This window comes from Ornithodoros turicata, chromosome 1 (genome assembly GCF_037126465.1).
Source record: "Ornithodoros turicata isolate Travis chromosome 1, ASM3712646v1, whole genome shotgun sequence".
NCBI lineage: Eukaryota > Metazoa > Arthropoda > Arachnida > Ixodida > Argasidae > Ornithodoros > Ornithodoros turicata.
Window position 1 is genome coordinate 97,472,111 of NC_088201.1, and position 7,757 is coordinate 97,479,867.

Sequence of the window (7,757 nt, forward strand, 5' to 3'; positions counted from 1 at the left end):
ATTCACAAGAATTTTCTTCCCACGTCGGCAAACCCAAAGAAAGTAAAGGCCACTACACTAAGGCTTCTCCATGAGTGAAATCTTGGAAGCCTAGCAAGGAGAGTACGTGGGTCAAAGTTTGACGCGATAAGAATGTTCTTTTCTGCGAAAACGCACAAGAGTGACTGATCCTAAAGGGCTATAGTGACTGAGGCAGGCACTTGGTAAAAGTCTGTTGGCCAGTATCTAAAGAAGGACCTGAATACTCTTAACACTTGTGACTCGTTTGCTGTCCAGGCATCCAGTGAAGTTGTGGATATCCTTCGTGAGTGTAAACCTTGTGCTAACAAAGCTATTTATTTGGATATAGAGGAATTGTTTTACTGTGTCCCGCATGCTGAAATGTTGTCTTCAGTTCGGGAACTGATAGGTGACTGGGGCTTACTTCCTTTTTGGAGTGAATGTGACATAGGTGTAGATTCGTTTCTACAGCTTTTGACGACCTTTCTTTCTTCGACGTTTCTGAACTACAACGATACGCTCTATTTACAGAGACGAGGCATTTATATTGGGTCAAGTGTAGCGCCTGTTCTGGGCCACATTTATCTCTCGAAGTTTGATAATGGCTTTAACCGTGTGTTACCTGATAATGGGATTGTAAAAAAAAAGAGGTACGTAGATGATTTTTTAATCGTAATGAATTTAGTTCCTGGGAACCTTCTTGAGTCTATGTCTTGCTATATTCTCCAACTGTTTCAGTCCTGTAGTGAGGCACTTAGTTTTACTAGCGAGCTGGCATCCCAGAGAACCATGCGGTGCTTGGATCTTGAGTTGACCTTTTCGAACCTATGCCATATGTGTTGGTCATACTCCCTACGTTCTAAGAAGCTGCTTCCACCTTTTCAGTCATCACACTCAAAGTTAGTAAAGAGGAGCATTGTCTCCCACTGCCTGGAGAATGCACTTAGGAAGGCGGGCTCCAGATGAGATTCTCTTTACAGGTTGAACGTCTAAAGACGTCAGGCTATCCTGATACTGTACTTAAAGGGCCTGTAAAGTGAAAAATAACCCCCATATTTTTGCCCACTATCGTGCACAACATTGTTGTTTGATAACACACAGAAAGCATTACTTCTCAATTCGGCATATTTTTACATATAAATATTTTGAAGATTGCCGGAACATGGGCGGTGCTGCCAAGAAACGGCGAAAAAGAGCAACTTGGGTTTCGGGTCCAGGGCTCCCAGGGATTGGTCAACCCTTACCACGTGAGAGTCAATTTTGTAGAGAACAAAGTTGACGTGCATTATCTTACAGCTAAACGCCAGTTTAAAAATGACGCTCAATTCCATAGTTTCTACATTGATAAAGCATTAATAAAGCATTCAGCTACTTCGCCGCTACGAGCTATACGTTCCGCCGCGCCATCTGCAAGGCCATCTGTGTGTTATCGCTATCGCGTTTATTGTCTACGTCGTGGGGTTGTGAGTGGTCGTGTTGGTCGCGCGAAGCAGAAAATGGAAGTGAATGACGTGTCTGTGGCTGCTGTGTCACGTATTAGAGAGACCTACATATGCCTGGTGTAGTTTTGGTGTTCGGGGAGGCAAAAACCATCTTCGTTCATCTCCGACGACGCGCGTGTTCTAGCACAAGATTCCTCAGACCAGTGCGCGAAGACGAATGTGGTTCGAAACACTCGGCAATTAGATACCGCAGTCGTGTCGTGTGTGCTGAGCTCATTTTGCTGCCGATGACTACGAAGATGCCGTAGAAAGCGAATTGAGAAGACGTCCGAAACAAATTGCCGTTCAGTACCAGTGATTTTGCCTCACCGAGGTGACGAGTTCAACACAACGTCTTGGGTATGTACAGGTGTTACACATGTATAAATTATAATATAGCGATGACGTATTCCATTTAACTTATGTTATCCTACTTGTCCCGTGCTGAACATTGTCAACACACAAATTTAATTTTAGGGGCCTTCCAGTGTTGAAGTGGCGCCAGACTGCTTCGTGTGTGTGATCCAGGCACTCAAGTTGACATGGCAGAAATAGCTGAAAACAGGTATGCAAAGTCCACAGATGGAAGCACTAGATTTTTTACGTGTTGCAGACTTTGTGACATTTTTGGAGTCTTTGGACAGCTGCAGAACATTAGTATGACGTCAACAGTAGGAGAAGAAACCGATGAGAACTACTAGCTCCTTTGAAGGGTAGAGGGAAACTTCCTGTTGAGGTAGACTAAGGAACGCTAATTAATTTTCTAGAGATGCATCCTCTACACTTGAATTCCCAGTGAAACAGCGAAAGTTCATTGTCTTTGAAGCCCCACTACTGGAATTGTTCAAAGTGTGTCACAGCTGCAGTGAGCCATGCAAGGTTACCACATCATATTGGTCCTAAATTTGCAGAGTTCCTCTATCTCAGACACAACGGTCGTTTCTCTTTATTGCTCTCCCGATCCTACCTTCTCAGAGATTAACGTGGTTCTCCATGCATTGCATTGGCACTGCCTTATTCTACTCATGCTTTAGGTTTCTTGTTCTGTTGAATAAATCTTCAATTGAGAGTTCGCAGCCATCACGCTGTCTACTGTGTTTGCCCCTCATATATATGGATGTGATATAATGGTATAGCACATCAACACGCCAACAACCTACTAACAACAACCAACCAACCTTGCCTAGTCCTAATTTTGGATGGAAACTACACGATGTGGTGACATCCACATATATAAAATTGTAGTCGACGGAGATTTGCTGTTTTTGTACAACCTTCATAGTACATTTCTTTTGTCTCACTTAGTACACGCGAAGAAAAGTTCTCATCTTCATCAAGATGACAGGTCATTGTTGAATTTATCTGTAGCATTATTGTTCCTGTAATATTTTCTTCAACAGAGAATACAAAAGTGCACAAATGGTAAAATATAACTTTCTTGTTAAATTCAAAAGGGAAAGACAAAACTGTTTATACTTCTGTTGTTTGTTTTGTTGCAGGTTTTACAACTCTATCAAGTACGTCAAAACGTCACAGGGCAGGAAGTCTTACTCTGTTTCCTAAATCCCTGGACAATAAAAAAAGAAAGATATAGTTTGAGTTGTGACACATTATATTTCAATTAAATGTTACGATGCGTTTGTCGTGTACACTGAAGCCAGTTTCAATTTGCAGGGCTGTCAAAAGTACTTTACAAAAGTACATCTCAATTACGGTAACAGAGAACTTATAGAGAACACAATACATTATTTAGCCATTTTGGAGTATTATTGCCCACACCAATGCTGCATGGTTAACTTTGAACCGAGATCAAGGGTTGCAATACTTGAAGTCAGCCCTGAAGTCCTTCTTGAGAAATGTTAGTTGGTGATACGATAATGAATCAGTTACAAGTACTCCTTTTAGCAAAACAGAGTTAATTTTAAGTGTTAAATCCCAATGTCGGTTCAAATATTAATTAGCATTTGGAAATCTGGTCAATAAGAAGTATATTAAAACGTTATGAACACAGTTCAGCTGAGTGACACTGATGAAAATTATCTTATTTACTCCTCATATATACAAGACATGAGTATAATCTACAAATACAGATATGCCCCCAGGTCACTAAACCCTCCAGGAACAAACTAATAATAATATGTTGTGACTGCAGAAACTTGCAGCAAGCAAGAAATGAAAATTTGCTGACATCAATATATACAGATGAAAGATGTTCAATATGTCTCATGTTCTCAAGTTCAATATATACATTTCTACAAGTCTGCACAGTGATGGGGAAAGCGTACCTAATAGCATGCACGACGCAGGCAAAAAGAATACTTTCTATTGTACTTTCTCAGAGCACCCCATATCCTCCTTGTGAATAGCCGACAGGTGATGTAACGGAATTTCCTGCAGATATAAGGGTTTTCCGTCCAGTTTACCGTCCAAGTAGCGCGTAAAGACCACACGGCGCTTCCGCGTATGTTGCCATGCTCTTCAGTTTCTCGGATGTATGTAAAAGACACTTGCAGTACTTTGGTGTCCAGGTACAGTATTTTGAAATATTCGTTAGTTGTGATGCAATTGTCTGTCTGCTTCGCACACGCATTCTCGACCTCTCGGCACCAAAAACACTGCTCCGTGGTATCCATCGGTTTCCATTTCCAACATGAACACCTGCCCGACGAAAAAACAGCGCTTGTTTCGGCTTACATAAGTGCTTCTCCCTGATACATGTAAACTTCACAAACCAGTCCGTGTTCACGGCGCGGTGTGGTACTGGTGAGGACGAATGCGACGCCGGTAAATCTCTGGACGAGGAATCTTCTGCTGCGAAGAACACACTTTCCAGCACGCTATCGCACGAACAGAAGTACTGTGTGAGCGATAGTTCTCGAATGCGGAATTCCAGCGCACTCATCTTCAAGAGGTTCGACATTCTCGACGTAGAAAGTGGTCACAATTCACAAATGCCCACTGCCACTTTCGTTTGCGCCAGCAGAAGTGCGCGTATTACATGCGTCCTCGGCAGATGGCGCGAGGTGATGCAATTGTTGACAGACTGCTCGGTTTCCTACTAGGTCCCGGGACGCGCAATCATGGAAAATTCGATTACAGAAAAACTACAGCGATTTCAGTGGAGTTCTTTGATATTTGAACTTTTGAAGGTTCAAGCTTTTCGCTGAACATGAAGTTTCGATAGGTTTATATTCACTTTTCGGTCCCTTTAAGGCAGTTGTAGACACGTTACTTAGAAAAGTAAACTCTCTAAATGGAAGCAATAAAAATGAAAAGATTTTGGACAAATTTGACGGGAGAAAAGTAGAAGTTGTACGGTACGTGCATAAGTTGTCTCGTAACATTAAGAAAGTTGCCGGGAGACATGGAGTACGGATTGTCTTGTCTGCCCCTTGTCAACTTTCTGGGTTGTGTGCTACAATTTCTGCTAGTAATAGCTTCTTGTAAGGTTAAACATTCTACGCGGTACACTACATGTCTTGCCAATATCATCTATTGCATTCCTCTCTCCTGTCAAAAGGTCTACGTTGGGCAAGCGGGACGCTCCCTCAACTTACGCTTAAGAGAAAATTATCACTCTGTCAAGTCGGGAGGTGGTACCAGTCTTGCGACCGAGAGTCACTGAATAGCTTCGCTCAGAATATTGCATTCATTTACCCCGGCACTATGCCGACTGCCGTCTGGCAACATTGACAGCGCCGCTCTCCCATTGAACAAAATCTGCAACTCGGCGGCATTTTGTTGACACGCCTGCGGAACCGCACAATCTTAAAAATGAACTTCAACACATAGCGCGATCCTAGCCAACTATCATCCCTAGTTACATCATTCTCCCCCCTGATATGTTGAATACAGGAGGAGTACGTCTCTTTTGTGCCAATTATGTACTGCATAAGCGGTACAAAAAAGGCGTACGCCTCCCGCTTTCAACAAATCAGTTCCTTTCCGCCCAGGCTAAACCACCGTATATGATGCGATATGACCATATGCGATTTTGTTTAGAGGGCCGTGATCCACTGTCGTCGAGGAAGACGCAAAACCGTGGTCGAATAACGCAGAATGAACGAACGTCTACAGACGGGCCCGTCATTAACATGGTGGGCGAACTTAACACACGCTGGATGTCTACGAAATTGAGTCGCGAAATGGTATCTCAGGCTACACATTGTACTGACAATCCAGGTACATGGGACTGGATCGCCTTTTGTCTTTTCTGTCAATCGTTTCATTTCACGGAGCTGCATGCAAAAAGAAAACGAAAGCTTATTCTAACCGTCCCGAAAAGGTACAAAGATAGATTCGTACCCTGAGGTGCGATGAAAGCAGATCGCGGCTTCTGAGTTTAGACCAGAGCGTCGAGCCGAAACGTTTTTCGGTTTGTTTCGGGTTCGGGTTCGGCCATAAAGGTTCGGTTCCGGTTCAGCTCCGGAGTTCACATATATCGGTTCGATTAACCGGCTCAGCAGCTGTAAACCGGTTCGGTACCGTTTCGGAGGTTCTGTAATATGCTATAAACTTATAGGTAGTCACTAAAAATGACACAAGATCTCTTAGTTCCGTTTTTCATGCATTTATTTCTGTTTTTCGACCAACAGGACCCCTTTAGCCTTCTTTGCGTCTGCGTTCTGACAGAGTGGGACAACTTCGGCCAGCGTCTACACCTCTCCAATCAAACCTACAGGAGTACGCCACGCCGCACCCGCCGCTGTCGGCGCCGGGGCATTTCCTAGTTGCAAATGGAAGGACTGAACTGCTGTGACAGGCGAACCGCGATACACTTGCAGCAGCAGTGCAATGCAGCCTTATTGAACACGTTCCACATGATGTTGTTACAATGCACTGCTGAAGCAAACTTGCGAATATAAGAATGACAAAACACGTTTCTTGTATAAGCGGCGGCGAGAGGACAACTTTCTTCACCCTTGGCCTTGTATGTCCCGCGCTACGAAATGGACCGCCAGATCTCCAGCATAATGTCACATAAAACGTATGTCGCAACCAGACGATGGGATAGATAACAGGTGGCGCACACCAACCCGAACCTAACTGGTATCCCGAACCGGTAACCGAAGTTTTTAGATCGGTTCGGTTCCGGGTCAGCTCCAAAGTGACACTAGTAATTACGGTTCAGTTTTGGTTCAGTTCCAGCTAAAAATAATGGTTAATTCCGGGTTTGGGTTCCGGTTCGGTTCGATGGTCTAGTTTAGACAGTGGTGGGAAAAGTACCTCAAAATTGTACTTAAAGTAAACTACCAAGTACCTGGCATCATTGGTACTTCTTCAAAGTACCCAAGTGTACTTCAAGTATAGTACAAAGTACTAGGCAACGTACTTGAGTACTCATCAAGTACGCTGCCCATTTAATTTGTATCACTTTGCATTTCACTGTTGAGTAGCAGTGTCTCGCTTTTTTAAAAACTGAATCAGATGGCATAACAGAGGCAATCAGTCAGCTGTGCCGTCATTATGCCAAATAGTATTATGCCCAGAATGATCCAAGATCATCTGCCTAGTGTGGTCTTCCTTTACAAATCTTCGGGTATAACAGGCTAGGAAATTTCAGGGGGAAAAGAGCACAAGTCAACAGAGATTATACATTTCTGGGCATTCCCTGTTGCTTTTCGAAATACAACATGTTGAAAGAATATGAATAAAATAAAAAGGTGAAGCACAGCGTAACCCTTCATTTTTATACGACTGTGATCAGCAGCAGTGTAATCCATGTGACCATATTAAAAAAAAAAAAAAACGTAAAATGTAAAAATGAAAAATTAAAGCATGTGTCTTTCAGGCTGTTACTTTACTTCATCATGTGATCCAATGAAACATTGTGATATAGAACGATTAATTATTGCTAACAAAGGACACAATATAAAAAAAACCGCTAGAAGCATGCATTAGGAGAACTGAAATGACAATTGTCGAAATCATCGTGCTGCTGGTTGCAGTGTCATAATGCATGCGTGTCTTTGCATTCCATTTTAACGTAAACATAGAAGCACTGGTACTTTTTCAATATTGCAAGCCTCTCAGCAATCGGGTTTCTTCAACAAGTATAGTCTTTAAAATCGCAAAAATCGTTCTTGGTGAAATGTCAGAGTGGGACTGTTGGTACTGCATCGCACTAAAAGCACTAAAATGATGGCAAGAAGATGAAAGCACACAGAAAGCGCTATCTGTGTGTTTTCGTTTTTTTATTGTTATTTTAGCGCTTTTCGTAGGGTGGATTTTTGATACTCTCTTTGTGATTTTTGGTCTGTTGTCCAAGTTTCGGTA

General features: G+C 42.7%; 1 long non-coding RNA gene across 1 annotated transcript; it reads left to right on the plus strand.

Moving 5' to 3' along the window:
• Positions 1–1,473: 1,473 nt before the first annotated feature.
• Positions 1,474–3,068, plus strand: LOC135366920 (uncharacterized). Its single transcript, XR_010414321.1, has 3 exons — positions 1,474–1,841; positions 1,959–2,046; positions 2,981–3,068. It is a non-coding gene; the product is annotated as an uncharacterized LOC135366920 (long non-coding RNA).
• The last annotated feature ends 4,689 nt before the right edge of the window (positions 3,069–7,757 follow it).